The following is a 16531-nucleotide window of genomic DNA, read 5'->3' on the forward strand; positions in this document are numbered from 1 at the left end:
AAATAAATAAAACAGTAATGTGAGAGAGAGGAGGGCCATCTTTAAATAAAGAGGCCAGGAAAAGACTAGATGAGGGAATAGTCTTGAACTGAGGCCTAAAAATTAATTGTGATCTGAATTAGTCATATGAAAATCTGAGATAAGAGCATGCTAGGGAGTGGGAATTCCTATATGACAATGCCCTATATCAAGAAAGGACTTAATATGGAATGTAAAAGAAAATTATTTATGGAACATAGTGAAACACTTTATGGAAAAATTAAATAGGTCCTTGCAATCATAGTAAGAATTTGGATTTTTTCTTTTGTTTTCCTTTTTTACTTTTCAAAGTGGAAAGCCATTGGGTTCCTTAAAGCAGAAAAATAACAAACTTTGGTTTCTATTTTCAGAAAATGAGTTTAAGTAACACAGAGAGAATATATGGGGGAAGAGCACGAATACAAACTGGGAGATGCAAATGCAGTAGTCCAGTGGGCAGGTGGGAAGATGGCAGACTTGGAAAACCAGAGGGGTAGCAGCAAAAGTGATAAGTGGAGAAATGTAATATATATATATATATGATATAATATTGGAAGTCGTGATAAGGGCATGTGAGACCTGCTAAGGGCTTAGTTGTTGGGACTAAGAGAAAACTATTAAAAGATGACTCAGTGTTTTAGCTAAGAATAGTACCAGTGCGCTTAGAGAAGGAAGGTCAGAGGAAGAAGGGGTTGTGAAATAAAATCAAGTGTTAATTTTTATTAGTGATAAATGGACATAGGCTGTGGTAGGTATCCTAATTATTATTATTTTTTTAAGATTTATTTGTTTTGAGAGAGAGAGAGCGCGCGTTTGTGAGTGGGGGAGGGGCAGGGGGAGAGAGAGAATCTCAACCGGACTCCCTGCTGAGTGCGAAGCCCTACCCGGGGCTCAATCTTAGGACCCTGAGATCATGACCTGAGCCAAAATCAAGAGTCAGACATTTAAGCAACTGAGCCCCCCAGGCGCCCTCTAATTATTTTTTGTTTGATTCCTACAATGAAATAGCCCAACATTTCCATCTAATAGTCAAAACAACTAATTTAACTCCTCCCCCCCTTATCTCCTAGAGGACTAATTCTCTGTAGAAACTGGTTAAAAACAAATATCTGAAAATTAACTCTCCTTAAATTTCAGAAACATGAAGCATGTTCAAGCATTACATGGTATTCTAAAAAAAGAACATTGAGGTAGTTGTGAAATGATTCTGAAAAACCAAGTTTTCTCAGTCAAGAGATAACACCTGTGAATTACTTGATTTTGAAAAAACGGACCATTTGTATTACTGTTACCTTTTCTCAGTCATTTGTCATTTTGTATTGATGACTTCAGTGCCATTTCCAGTTTATTTGACTAAAAGTTATCAGAATAATTCACAGAAAGTTCTATAACCATAAATATTGAGAAACAGGAGTGTCATTTCAAAAATCTATATATAATTGAGATATCCTTCTAAGGGTGATGGATAATCATAATTGAATTTCATTAGCAGTCATCTGTTTTTCACATCCATTTGCTGATTTGATTTTCTAATAAAATCATGATGCATATCAATCTGGTTTTTAGAAACATATTGAATTTAGAATTTTTCTATGAAAATGTAATTAGGCATGATACATTTTGATAATGTAATATAGTGTTAAAAGATAAACTGAGTCACATTGAAATTTTTAAGAGTGTATTTGAACAAAATCAATTTGAATTGGGCAGCATCCAATCTAGCAAATAAAAGGAGCTCTTAAGAGCTATACAAAGTGAGGGAATTTTATAGGCAAAAAAGCAGGTTGGTTATTGCAAAGTTACTTATTTTGGGGGGATGGGAGGGACCTATCAGGCAGATTATTTAACTAGTGCTAATGAAGTGATTCCTGATTGACTGGTTTAAGATTCCACTTCTGGGAGAGCTAAAACTATAATAAACTATAATTAAGTCTTAGTTTGGTGACACAAGACTTTGCATAAGTGACTCATTTTGGGTTTGTTGTCTTAATTTTGACAGTTTCCTTTTTGATCAGCCTCTCAGCTTAAACTGGGAGATGTGATAAAAAATGTAAGGTATTAGTGCTACTCCCATATACTGTTCTGAAGTTTTCACAGTTTTTGCTGGATCTCTGTGTGGTATTCCCTGGTCATGATGTGGGGTTCACAGTCTTAACTCACTCATACTCTTCATTCCTGTCCTGGTATTCTAATCATAGGGAGATCATTTGCTTGGAGGTTAGGGGGCTATGAACATGCATTTAAAGATTTTGAGAGAATACAGTATACCAGGGAGACTATTATGATTATTATAAGCAGGATAATTCCCAGTGTCTGGAGTGCACTTGGGAGCCTTGATCCTCGAAACCCAAACCAATCACAGTCTAATGAAGACCCCGTTCAAGGAGTCACTTTTTTAAGCCAACTTGTTTATTCAGTAATCTTACATAACTAGATTTCAACTTCCCCAGAAGTGTTAATTCAAGTGCAGCAAGGGTGTTGGCCATAGCACAAACAGCTCCTTACTTAGCTAAAAGATAATCAAGGGCTATCCTGTTATCAAAAACAGATTTGGTCAGAGAGTTTAGGGATTTTTGATGAGCCACTATTGTTTTCACAGCAGATTCTGCAAAATCTTCAAGAGTTAAGAAGAGATTCCTGATCAGAGTCTCAGTCATACTTATTCTTGCCAGGAGAGTAGGAATCTGCCAAAGGAAGTGGATTTTGAATCATGACTGCCTCCTGGTAATTCCTGGCTTGGGACAGGGAAGGTGATAGCCATGGAGGCCAGTAGAATTTAAGGATCTGTAGACCACAGGTGGTTTTATTCTGGTTACCCTGGCCTTTTGTCCCTTTCTTTGTATAGACTCTTGACTCAAGGCTCCCCAGGTTGGGGGTTGTTAACTAGAGAATGGGAAATGGACCCCAGGATTATCGAGTTTGACACAGTAGAGAGGGGTTTGTTCCAGAAGAACTGAGGCATTAGAAATCAGAGAGAAGTTTGTGACAGCAGAAACTACAGGATCACCATCAAAATGGCAAATATGGCAGTGGAGTAGAGGTTGGATTGCCCTCCTTTGCAATGGCCTGAGACTTGTGAACAATGGCATTATCTTTCCAGGCCAGAGAAAGGCAAAAAGTGTCCAAAAGAATCATAAAGACCTTCATGATGTAAGAATCAGGAGAAGGGTGTTCAGAGAGTGAAGGAAGAATAGAATAAAACATTCTTGATTCAACATCTTGGGAGGCAGCAGTCTACCTTGATGTCAGAGGTCTCCAACATTTCCACAGGACCAGATGTACTGTGCCATATTTTGGGGGGCACCAACCTAATGGTTTGTCTGCCAAGTTCTCAGGATACAAAATGGGACAAACAAAAAGGCAGTAGTTATTCCTGGGAGAGAAATGATCAACAGCATATGGATACCTGAAAGCAAATCCATAAGTCATAATTCAAAGATCTAATTCTTACAATTTTTGGGGGGGGGATTTCTGGTATCATTGTTGTTTTGCCTGTCAATCTGAATTTGGGAAGAAAGGGACAATGTGAAATATTACCTTCCTCTCTTGACCAGGCACTGGTTAGACTTGGGAGAGCTGGCTTTGGCAACAATTCTCAATCTTTGCCAGCTTCTGCTAGTTTTTCTAGAATCCCATCTATAGGTTGTGGAGTGAGTGGGGTGTCCCAGTGGATCTTATCCTGGTCACAAGAAACTGTAGAGGAAGAAAAATAGTATTTCCTCTACCCTTTATGGTGAGTACTTGGCTGAGACTCCTTTTTCTCTAGCCACCTCATAAATGGGTGAGGTTATATGGGTTAAAAGTCTCCACTGTGGCCACTGTAATTCAAGGTTATCTTTAGTAAGGTTAACCCGCTTGTTCAACCTTTAAACAAAAATTTATTCCCCTCTGGCCTCACGCTGGACCCAGTCTAGTTTCTAAGTCAGACCCAGTCTGATCCTGACTGATTTCTGGGCCCAGTCTGGAAAAAGAAATGCTCTCAGATAAAATCTGAAAGCACATAATGCAAAAGGTACAGAGGTAGATATGAGAGGAACTTAACCCACATCCTTAAGACACAGCAGGAAAGTTCACAGGTACCTAAGCCTGGTTGCTCAGTGCTCCTGGGAGCCTTCAGGGGTCTTTTTCAGTTCCCCTTTCTGATACCAGAACTGTTAAAAGATAAACTGAGGCATATGAAAAATTTTAAGAGTTTATCTGAGCAAAAATTGATTCGAATTGGGTGGCGTCCAATCTAGCAGATAGAAAGTGCTATAGAACATGAAAGACTTTTATAGGCAGAAGGGAATGGGAACAAGGAAGTTATACAAGGCAAAAAAAGCAGGTTGGTTATTGCAAGGGAACTTTCCTTTAGGGGATGGCAGGGGTCTATCAGGCAGATTACCTAACTACCTCTGATTAGGAGATTACTGACTGGTTTAAGATTCCATTTCTGGGAGAGCTGAAACTGGAATTAAGGCTTGATTTGGTGATGTGGAGCTTTAGCATAAGTGACTCCCTTTTGGGGCGCCTGGGTGGCTCAGTTGGTTAAGCGACTGCCTTCGGCTCAGGTCGTGGTCCTGGAGTCCCGGGATCGAGTCCCACATCGGGCTCCCTGCTCAGCGGGGGTCTGCTTCTCCCTCTGACCCTCTTCCCTCTCGTGCTCTCTGTCTCTCATTCTCTCTCTCTCAAATAAATAAATAAAATCTTAAAAAAAAAAAAGTGACTCCCTTTTGAGCCTGTTTTTTTTTTTTTTTTAAAGATTTTATTTATTTATTTGACAGAGAGAGACACAGTGAGAGAGGGAACAAAGCGGGGGCCGTGGGAGAGGGAGAAGCAGGCTCCCTGCAGAGCAGGGAGCCTGATGCGGGGCTCGATCCCAGGAGCCTGGGATCATGACCTGAGCCGAAGGCAGACGCTTAACGACTGAGCCACCTAGGCGCCCCGCCTGTTGTCTTGTTTTTAACATTAGAAAATTAAAACATGATCAAAATGTAAGTAAACTTATTTAGAGGAAGAAAATAAGAACATAGTGGAGATAGCTTTTATGTAAAATATTTTTAAAATTTGAAAAAAATATTTTAAAATGTATTTTTCAGAATTTCATTTTCCATGAAGAATATTTGAAATTTTATGTATTAAATATATATTTATAGCTTTTGTGATAAATTCTTTTGCAAATGAAAATATATACTTTATTTTCCAGCTTTTATACACAATCATAAAATTGTAGTAAACCACGGTTTTGTTAAAGCAAGTAGATTATGTGATATATTTTTTCTTTACGGAATCAACATTTAACTGTACTAGATAATTGTTGTACTAGTTATTTATTGCTCAGGATTATAGAGCTGTTTGTTGATGTAATGTTAAAAAAGAAAAACAAACAAGAAACCCATAACAAACCTTAGAAATTAAAATCTTCCCAACATCATTCTCTATTACAACCAAAAAGTTCATTTAAATAGGAATATCTAAGCCATATTAAGTATCAATGTCTATTTATCTAGACTAGTTCTATTTATATTATTGGCACAACTTTAATGTATTTTCATAAGACAATGCCAACCACACTGACAGAGAGGAAGAGAGAGAGAGGGAGGGGGATAGACAAGGAGAAGGAGAGGGAGAGACAGAATGGATATATTATAGGAGCTCTTATGAAAGTCATCTGCCAAACAACTTTTTTTTCCTTGCTTTCCTTTTTTCTTTTTCTTTTCTCTTCTCTTCTCTTTCTTTCTTTCTTTCTTCCTTTCTTTCCTTTCTCTTTTCTTTTTCTCTTTCTTTCTTTCTTTCTTTCTTTCTTTCTTTCTTTCTTTCTTTTCTTTCTTTTCTTTCTTTCTTTTCTTTCTTTCTTTTCTTTCTTTCTTTTCTTTCTTTTCTTTCTTTCTTTTCTTTCTTTCTTTTCTTTCTTTCTTTTTCTTCAGAAACTTAGAGGAAGACCATGTTGTGCAGAGCCTATATTTACCAATTTGGTGTTAGTGACTTATTTCCTACAAATAAGTTAATGTTAAGCTTCATCTGTTTTTCCTTTGTATTCCTGTGACTACTTTCTAATTATGTTCTTTATAGTTTAAAGGTTTAATCTATAATATATCTCTGACTCAAAATTTGTGTTTATTCATAATGTTTGTGAATGACTTTATAGAGTATCTAGAAACTTACTATAATACTCTTCATAGGGTTATCTTGGACAGTTGTAGAAATATTTATTAATTAAGATTACCAAATACTTTTGAAATGCTTATCATTTCACATGAGGAACAAATAATAATAATAATAGTGAATTATGTAGCTGCTTTTATATCATGTTCTATCAAAATTATTTATCATATATATATTTGAAGTCAATAAAATGAAAGGAAATCATGCATTACTTAAACTTTTGTGAAAAACTTATTTGGTATAACATATATTAATATAACCTAATATATTAACATATATGCCTCTCTTTCTCTCTCTCTCTCTCTCTGGCCTTTTCTTCCTCCCTCTCTCCCTCCTTCCTTTACTCCCTTCCTTCCTTCCAACAATGAATGCGACATTTTCCCCTCAATGAAATGAACTGTACTCCATCTTCCTTGTCATACTGATCATCACTGCTTTTGCCCTGGGATAATATTACTGATAGGTAAGTTTATAATATAAAAAGAGGAGTATTTTTCTTTATAATGCCTGACATATACTTTGGGAAAACATTTTACACATGTTTATAATTCTGTTTTGAGTAGCAATAGATAGGAATTAAGTAACTACCAATTTTAACATCATTATTTTGAAGTTAATAACTTAAGTTGAAAATCAGCCTTTTGTATCTGATTTAAGATAATAAGGATAATAGTAATAAGGATATTAGCAAATGAATTACTTAATAAAAGGCATATTATTGCTATTTTCTTCTTATAATGCTAATTCACAAAAAATTTTTCTCACCAAAGCAACCAATCTGGATGCATTATTCCATCTTCATTTTCATTTCTGACAGAACAGTTATAATCCTGAATTTGGCTAGTGCCCCTGATTTACCTTTTCTGAAAGAAAGACAGAGACCAAGACAGTGAGGAGGTGGGGGGAGGATGGAGAGATGGAGAGAGGGAGGCAGCATGTACTAGTTGAGCTTATGGCAAACATTAAACATAGTGAGCACTGCTTTCTTTTCATTTTAATTTAAAGATGTAGATTTACTCAGTTAATTTCTGATTTCTCTGTTATTCCCTCTACAATTTTCAATTCTTATCTAAACTGTTCATTCAGTTCAAAAAACTTCAATTTTCTGAAGTTTTGTCAGTAAGACAGACATTTTCTAAGAAAGAATGTTAATACAAAATACTGTATTTTGAGTCCATACTACAAACCTATCACTGGGATTTAAAGAGATGAATTAGACATACTTCTGATCTCATACTCTAGGATTTCCAAACAGACATTTTTAAAGTGAGTTATGATTTATAATCTGTCTTCACCTCCATTGTATTATGTAATCATTTCGTTTATACTCTTAATCTGGTCTTATATAATTATTTAACACTGGTAGAAATTATCTTAAAATAATAGTATTGTGATTATGTTGTTTCAAATAATACATTTTTAATATTTAAAAATAAAATTTGAGGATTACCTATTGTCCCTACCTATGAAATGGCCTTCTTATTCTTAGGGGTCTCACTTGAAAAGCATACATTTTGGCTGCAGACCAGCATCAGATATTGCCATAGAGCTGGGCAAAAATTTGTCACAAAGGTCAGGTATACCTTACAAATGTTTACTAGTTGTCTTAGAATTGGTGAGGGCAGATTCAGAGGTGAGGGACCATAATATCTGAACATGCTCCGTCTTGACGGTCTCACTCATATCCTGATAAGTACTTTTCAGCGCTGCCTCTGAGTTAGTTCCTAGAATGTTTTCATGAAATTAAGGTTTGAATTTTTTTTTCCTTCTAAAGCACTTTAGAGCTTTTGTGTCTTAAAAACTACTGGGAAAGTGCACTAATTATAGCTGCTGATTGCTTTATTAAATTAATGTTTTCTGATGGTTTGCTTGATGTATTTCTCCAACTGTATATTTGAAAGCAGTACAAAATCATATATACCTGACAGACTGATTTCCTCTTTTTCTCCCTTCACAAACTGTTTTGCCTTAAGAAATTATTTTTTTTTTACTGTAAAAATACTAATGAGAAATTCTCATCAAGTTTAAAATGACATTCTCCCAAACTGATATGGGTGTTAACTATAATTAATTCCAACAGCTGTTGTCTTCTTTTAGTGTGACATTTGTCAAAAAGCCATCTTCGTACTTTTGGCTTATTATGGTGGATCTGGGCAGTTTTATTCAAACTAGAAAGTATATTTACTTCATGATAGAAATAAAATATCTCTGGTTATTACATGTGTCATTTCCATGAGGAATATGTAATTGTTTTATTTTTTAATTTTTTTTCATGTTTCAAGTTTTTATTTAAATTCTAATGAGTTAACATCTAGTGTAATATTGGTTTCAGGAGTAGAATTTAGTGATTCATCACTTACATACAACACCCAGTGCTCATCACAGCAAGTGCCCTCCTAATACCCATCACCCATTTAGCCCATCCCCATCCACCTCCCCTCCAGCAACCCTCAGTTTGTTCTCTATCTTTAAGAGTCTCTTATGGTTTGCCACCCTCTCTTTTTTTCTCTTCCTTCTCCTATGTTCATTTCATATCTTAAGTTCCACATGTGAGTGAAATCGTATGGTATTTTTCTTTCTCTGACTGACTTATTTCTAGCATAATACCCTCTAGCTCCATTCATGTCACTGCAAATGGCAAGATTTCATTCTTTCTGATGGCTGAGTAATATTCCATTGTGTGGAGATATATATATATTCATCACTTGATGGACATTGGGCTCTTTCTATAATTTGGCTTTTGTTGATAGTGATGCTATAAACACTGGGGTACATATGCCCCTCCAAATCAGCACTTTCATATTTTTGGTTAAATACCTAATAGTGCAATTGCAGGGGGGCAGGGTTGTTCTATTTTTAACTTTTTGAGGAAACTCCATACTGTTTTCCAAAGTGGCTGCACCAGTTCACATTCCCACCAACAGTGCAAGAGGGTTCCCCCTTCTCCACATCCTCTCCAGCATCTGTTGTTTCTTGTGTTGTTGTTGTTAGCCATTCTGACAGGTGCGAAGTGTTATCTCATCATCACCTATCATCAAGGAAATACAAATCAAAACTATATGAGATATGTAATTGTTTTACAGTCAACTTTGTGCAGACATAGGACATTATGGGCTAAATGCCACTGTAAATGTGAGTTTCAGAGCTGTTCCTGGAAGCAATGTGGTATCTGCCACAGAGGGACCACTCCTGTGTTCTTTCAGTTATCTACTGGTGTGTAACCAAAACAGACCCGAATTCATAGTTGGTTTGAAAAAAAAGCAATTTATTATTCCTCATGATGTTGTCGGCTCTTTGGGAATTCTCTTTCATCATCAAATGGGGCACCTACAAGGTTCAAAATGGCCTGACTCTTGTACTGCTGCCATGGCAGAGATCAGCCGGAGTTTGGGGGCAGGGATTTCGTTTGTCGTCCACATGGACTTCTCAGCACTACTTCGGCTTCCTCAAAGAAGAATGGCTAGGCCCCAGGGAGGAATGTTGGCAAAAGCTGTGCAACTCTAAGGTCCAGACCTCAAAGCTCTACAGTATCACTCTTGCCACATGCAATTTCTTCAAAAGAGTTTATGGATTGAGACCTAGACGGGGAAATAAAATAGGTTTTCTTTCCCATGACGATGAGTAAATACAATTTATTTATTCAACAAATGGTAATTAATTGCTTGCTATATTGAAATATCTTGTAGATTTTGAGTGCTTAAAGACGAGTTGTTCTCATTCATTTACTTGCTCTTTGCCTTGTTTCACAAAAGGTTAACATACTTATGGTAGCTTGTGATAAAACACTCTAAAACAATATCACAAACAGAGCGATACCATATAGTAAGCCATCATCCTAGGAAGTAGGAAGAAGGTCATATAGAGCAATACATACATTGCATTGATGTCTTCGCCCTCAAACTATAGCAAAGCTGTGGGAAGTTCAGGAACATTCTCTTACAAAGCTATCAATATGATCTTTCTTAGAAGTGTGTGGTGGGTGTATGCACATGTGTGTTTTAAAAGAATGTTGTGGTATTCTGCAATAATGTCAACTCTGTGAAAGTGACATTTTTCTTTTTTATGTCCTCCTCTGTTCATGGGTACTTCAGCTTCAGTTTTCTTGAAAACAAGCTATATATAATCTCAAACCTAGCTCACTGATACAACTATACATTTTCACATTAGAAAAAAAAGATTGATTGAATTACATTTTATAAAGATACAAACTCAGTTCTGTATGCCTTTCCTACATGTTATTCCCTAGTGTTGAATTTCAATGCAATAAGGGAATGTGCTGATAGAAGGAAAATTACTTTTAGGTTCTAAAATCGTATTGTCTTTTACAGAACACAACTATATAGTTTTTCTGTAAATATGTAGTAGTTGAGTGTGTCTCTCCACAAAATTACTGCTTTGTAGCACATAATCTCAGCGTTTTATGCAAGTAAAAACCTATTCTGTTCTCATCTTGCAAGGTTTATTTAATAGAAGCGGAATAAGCAATGTTGATGCAGAAATATATAATTTACAGTAACTAATGTTGTTTTCATATGTACCGAGACCTTTTTTTTTTTTCTGTATGTGCATTGCAATGAATAAAAATAAAGTAATTCTTTTCCTTTTCCTTTTTCTCTTATGAGTATGCTGATGACTGTGATGGCTGCACACCCTTTGTAGGGCAACTGCTCGCCGGTCGTACCCCTTCTTGTATTAGGGCCTTTGCACTTTCTGAAACTTCGACTGGAATGTTTTTCTCCAGATACTTTCATGACTTGGCTTCTTTATCCTTTTTTCAGATCTTTACTGAAATGTTACCTTCTCTGTGACAAGCTCTCAGCCTTCCAGTATTTCTAATGCCCTCTTCTATTTTTTTGCACAGTATTTGTCACTGTTCAGACCGATAATATATTATAGTAATGATCAGTCTGTTCTCTCCCTGCCCCATTAGATGTAACTACCAGGAATATATTTTTTTATTTTAATATTGCTCATAACTATATCCCTGTCACCTACAATAGCTACTGATACATAGTAGTCACTTAGTAATCTTCTTGAATGAATGAGTAGATCATTGTGAAGCAATGATAACTCAGAATTAATACTAATGAAATATTTAACATATATATTTAACTGATGTTCACATATACCTTCTTATGTTGATTCTTTTAGAGAATTATTTAGTAACCTTATGACAAGGTGCAATTCCCAACAGCAATAGGAAATACATGTTAACTTGCACTTTGACGCATCTCACTAAATGTAAGAAACAAATATGTATATAACATGAAGTCTCTGGACAGCATAAAAATGTTTTAATGGTTGAGATTAATGTGATAGCTATTTTCATAGTAATTTCAGAATACATATTTTTTAGCCATTCAGTCACCCTATGTCTTTTGATCAGAGCATTTATTCTTTTTACATTTAAAGTAATTATTGATAGGTATGTACTTATTGCCATTTTGTTACTTGTTTTATGTAGTTCTTCTCTGTTCCTTTCCTCTCTTGCTCTTTTCCCTTGTGGTTTTTAATGGTTTTCCTTAGTGTTATGCCTGGATTCCTTTTTCTTTATTTTTTGTGTATCTATTATAGGATTTTGATTTATGGTTACCATTAGGTTCCTATATAACATCTTATGCATATAGCAGTCTATATTAAGTTGATGGTCGCTGAAGTTTGAACCCATATTTTCAGAATACATATTTTCATAGGACATAAATCCCTATAGTTTTACTCCGGTGTTGGATTGTAGAGACGGTAGCTTCAACTTGGATATTCATCTCTATTATACAAGCTATTAATGTGTTTCATGATCCTAAATAACATCTATAAATTTTGTCATATGTCTGTTTTAAAATGTTCATTAGTGTTTTGCTCTAGTTGAATTGGCTTTGATAAAATTTATATTAGCAATCTTCACCAACCCAGTTTTATTTTAGCTGTTCAATTTAGAATATTGCTTCACACACAATTGCTATCATAGTCCTAATGCACTGGAAATCCAATATCTTTGTAAAGATATCGTTTATCTTAGTTATGATTTTGATGGAGATTGGCACTTGAGGGTTCGACAGGCTGGGCAGGATTATTTCTATTAAGATGTATGTATGCCTTGTCCAAATCATTTTAGTCACTTGCTCAAAATATTCTATGGAACATTTGAAATAATCTAATAATAATAATTTCTCTAATGTGAAATAAAATAGTCTAGGAAAAGTAAGATAACTTTTGTAACAATCTTTAAAATTAAATTTTGAAAATGTATTTATGATATTTATATTAAATAGTGTAGTACAGATGGTAATTCACTCAACCAGCATCAACTGTGACACACTTGGTGCTAAAAATAAGAATATAATAACAGGTAGCAGTTCTCGAGAAGTTACTATGTCTTAGGCACTGTGCTCTTACTTTATATAAATTACTTAATGCATCCTGTACTCCAACTTTATGAGGCAGGCACTAATTTATTATTTCCATTTTACAGAAGAGGAAATGCAGGGACACCAAGGTTAAATAATTTGCTTGGGATGTACAACTGATAAATTATGAAGCCAGGATTCAAATGCTTGTGGTTTGACAGTAGAAGCCACTCTCTTAATCCCAATGCTATGCTGCCTCCCACATAACTGTGAATAACGGAACCACAGCAGTTACTGTCAATGAGAGAGAGAAACAAACAGATCTGTCTTTACTGTGCAATGAATTTTATGAAATGGGTAAATAAGGGATGTCATGAGAACATGTTGGAGCAGCCAGCTGAAGGAGCTTTGGGTGGCAAGGAGATAAGTTGAGGAAACTTGGTGAGAATACAGACCTACTTTGTGTTTTCATCATTACATTCCTCAGCCTGACCATAATAGTACTTTGTGGGAGAATGCCCTAAATAGATGTGACATCTAAACAAAATTTTAAAAACCTCAAGTATGAAGTATGGAGGATTCTCTTTTGAATATTTCATATGGATCTGAGCTGAGCTGAGCTGAAAGTACTTGTTTTAGCTCATGTCATATTCTTAATCTGTTGTATCTAAAAGAATACCACCATTTTTACCGACTAAGAAGACTTAGGTGGTCAAAGTCCAGTTGACTGTACTGAGACCAAATTGGAAAAATAACAAAAATGTAAATAAAAACCAAAGTGAGTCCTACTAACTCCATAATCTCACATTTTTATTTTAATGATACAGCAATTTAATAGAGGCATAGAATTGGATGCTAATCACCAAATTTTGAAGTTTCTGACCATAATAGGAATTTACCGGAATATTTATTAGCAAAGATATTAAAATAAGAGGAAGGAGAAAATATTCACTGTCTAATACATAGATACCCATAAAAATATTACAGGAAGAATGTGCTTCAGCATTTTTTTTTTCAGTGCTCTGGAGGGGTTTTACTATTATTGTACAGTTTTTGTCTTTTTTGCTTAAAATGCTTTTAAGAGAAGCAATTTAGTTTATTGAGGTCATACTGTTGACAAAACATACAGTTAAGATTAGGGATCTGGAGAAGAGAATAAGATTAGGGAGTCTATTTCTATGAGATATGGGAAATGCTAATGACTTCATATGCCAAGGGAGTGCTTAAAGTTGGTATTTGTAAAGAAAAAAGAAAGAGAAAGAAAAGAAAAACAAGAAAGTATCTCTAAACTTGAAAGAGTACTTGAACATTCTCTACTTTAACTGTAGAGTATATTTTGGCACTTGAAAGGCTGATGGCATCATGCCCTGGTTCTCAAAACAGGCTGCTTCTTGCATTCACCATGGGAATGCTTAGAGATACTGATGCCTGGGCTCTCCCTCTAGAATAAGATTTAATTGGGCCTGGATGAAGACCTGGTAATGAATATATTTTTTAAAACTCCCAGGTGATTCTAAGGCACAACCGTTGTTGAAAACCAATAATTCAGGGCTTTCTAGCAAATTAAAATTGGGAGGATTATTTGTTGGGAAGAGTTTAATATTCAGATAACAATGTCTTTATGTGGTGTCCCTATTTGTTGCCAGTTTTTCAATCTAGTAAATACCGAGAGTGTTAATAATTAAAGAAATTGTTCCTTATTCCCAGGAAACTTCTAATGAAATGAATCAATATTGAAATGCCTAGCCTGTTTCTAGGAAGAGCGAATGAAATGTATTCTTTGGGAAACTGTTCAGCAAATACTGTCATTTTAGCACTTCTGTAGCCTGTTTTTACAAAAGACACTTAGGGTTTCAAGTGGAGGGATAACCGTACAGAGACTACACTTACAGATGCATTTGTCAGCAGTGACAGAGGAGTCAGCATTAATTTGGTCAATGCGGACAAATGACACCATATTCTCAGTAAGAGGAGAGCAATATGCAAAATATTATGCAAAATACATATGAAAAATAGTGATGCAATTTTTTCAGAAATTTGATAGTACCACATAGCAAGTTAAAATGGTGGCTTAATCTTCTACAGTTATTAAGCCTGACACTTAACACACTCTTACACATTCAGATATTTACCATTAGTGTTCTGGTTTTCAAATGTATACATGTAAGTTTTTAAGAATGCCTGCCAAAAATTCACATTCATCCAGTGTACTCTAGATGTGGTTTTGTTCTATGCTTGCTACTTTTGACATTAGATGGGCTTAGCTAAGACTCATGCTGGAGGGTATTGAAACTGATATTCCACGTGGTCATGAGCCACTTTTTATTCAGATACTCAACAAATTTATCCTTGACTAACTTGTTCATCATATCTGATTTCAAGCTTACCCTTTTTGACTCTTGAAATTCCCATTTTTCTTCTAGAACTGTTTCTACTTTACTTATAGAAAATTACCTCTTCCATTATATCCATTAACCCTCTATGGGAATATAATTATTAAAGTTAATTATTTGCTTTTATCTTTAAAAGTTTGCCTTATAGCCACTTTGGAAAATTGTTTGACCATATCTTCCATAACTTCACTTGTGTTGTGCTATCACTCACCTTGTCTGGTCTTATGTATATATTGGCAACAGAACTGAAAAAGTTATGTTCATAGTGGCACTACTACAATTAACCCCAAATGGGAAAACTATGCCAATCAGTATAAAATGGAAAAAATACATTGTGGTATATTCACAATAATTATTATTCAGCAATAACAAATAGAGACCTAGAGTTACATGCATAATATGAGTCGATTTTCCATACATCATGTTGAGGAAAAGGAATGAGAAAAATAAAAGCACATAATATACAATTATTTTAACATACAATTAAAGAAAACTTTTGTATTATTTTAGAGGACAGGATAAATGGCCTGGGGAAGGTTGTGACTACAAAACAACACAGCAGGTGCTTCTAGTGCACAGATGCTGTCATCTTTCTTGACGTAGACTCTGATTATTCTCAGTTGTGAAAATTCATAAAGACATAATCTTACAATGTGTGTATTTTTCGTCATGTCTGTTATACTTCAATAAAATGTTAAAAGAAACATCCGAAATTTTGCCAGAACCTGAACTGCAACCCTAAAAATACCAAAACAAAGATAGCTGTTTTTTTTTTCTTTTCTCAGCATTTTCTGAAAAATAACTTAGAATACACACAAAAGTATGGAATTCGTAATTATTACAAAGAGCAAAATATATTTCTAGATTTTCTAAAGCACCAATATTTCACAGGTCAAAAATCAACTACTCCCGGGGCACCTGGGTGGCTCAGTCGGTTGGGCATCCAACTATTGATTTCATTTCAGGTCATGATCTCAGGGTGGTGGGATTGAGCCCTGCTTCCGACTCAGCAGGGAGTCTGCTTGGGACTCTCTCCCTCTCCCTCTGCTCCTCCACCTGCTGGTATGCATGTGTGCACTTGTGCACGCACGCTCATGCTCTCTCTCTCTCTCAGATAAATAAAATCTTTAAAAAAATTAACAACTCCCGGGCGCCTGGGTGGCTCAGATGGTTAAGCGTCTGCCTTTGGCTCAGGTCATGATCTCAGGGTCCTGGGATCAAGTCCCGCATCGGGCTCCCTGCTCCTTGGGAGCCTGCTTCTCCCTCTGCCTGTCTATCTCTCTCTCATGAATAAATAAATAAAATCTTTAAAAAAAATTTAAAAAATAAAAAAATTAAAAAAATAAAAAAAAATTAACAACTCCCTTTTATATTTGTGATATTTGAACTGATACTATAATGATCAAAGGAGGTTTAGTCATTTATGTGACCCAGCAGGAGACAGAGGATTTATTCCAGGTATACCATTATCCTACTTTTTCCTTCTAATAGGTTACTTAAACTTTTCAACTTATGTACCTTATGTACAGGCTGAACAAGGTTTAAACTAACCTCAAAAATATATATATGTATATATTTACATATTATATGTGTGTTTGTGTATATATATATGTGTGTTTGTGTATATATATA

At 35.3% G+C, this 16531-nt stretch overlaps 1 protein-coding gene across 1 annotated transcript in view; it reads left to right on the forward strand.

Moving 5' to 3' along the window:
• NCAM2 (neural cell adhesion molecule 2) overlaps positions 1-16531 on the forward strand; it is a 517151-nt gene that overhangs the window by 174774 nt on the left and 325846 nt on the right. The gene's annotated exons all lie outside the window — the stretch shown is intronic.

Source organism: Mirounga leonina, unplaced genomic scaffold (genome assembly GCF_011800145.1).
Source record: "Mirounga leonina isolate KUSES-001 unplaced genomic scaffold, KU_Mleo_1.0 Mir_172, whole genome shotgun sequence".
In the NCBI taxonomy this organism is placed as follows: Eukaryota; Metazoa; Chordata; class Mammalia; order Carnivora; family Phocidae; genus Mirounga; species Mirounga leonina.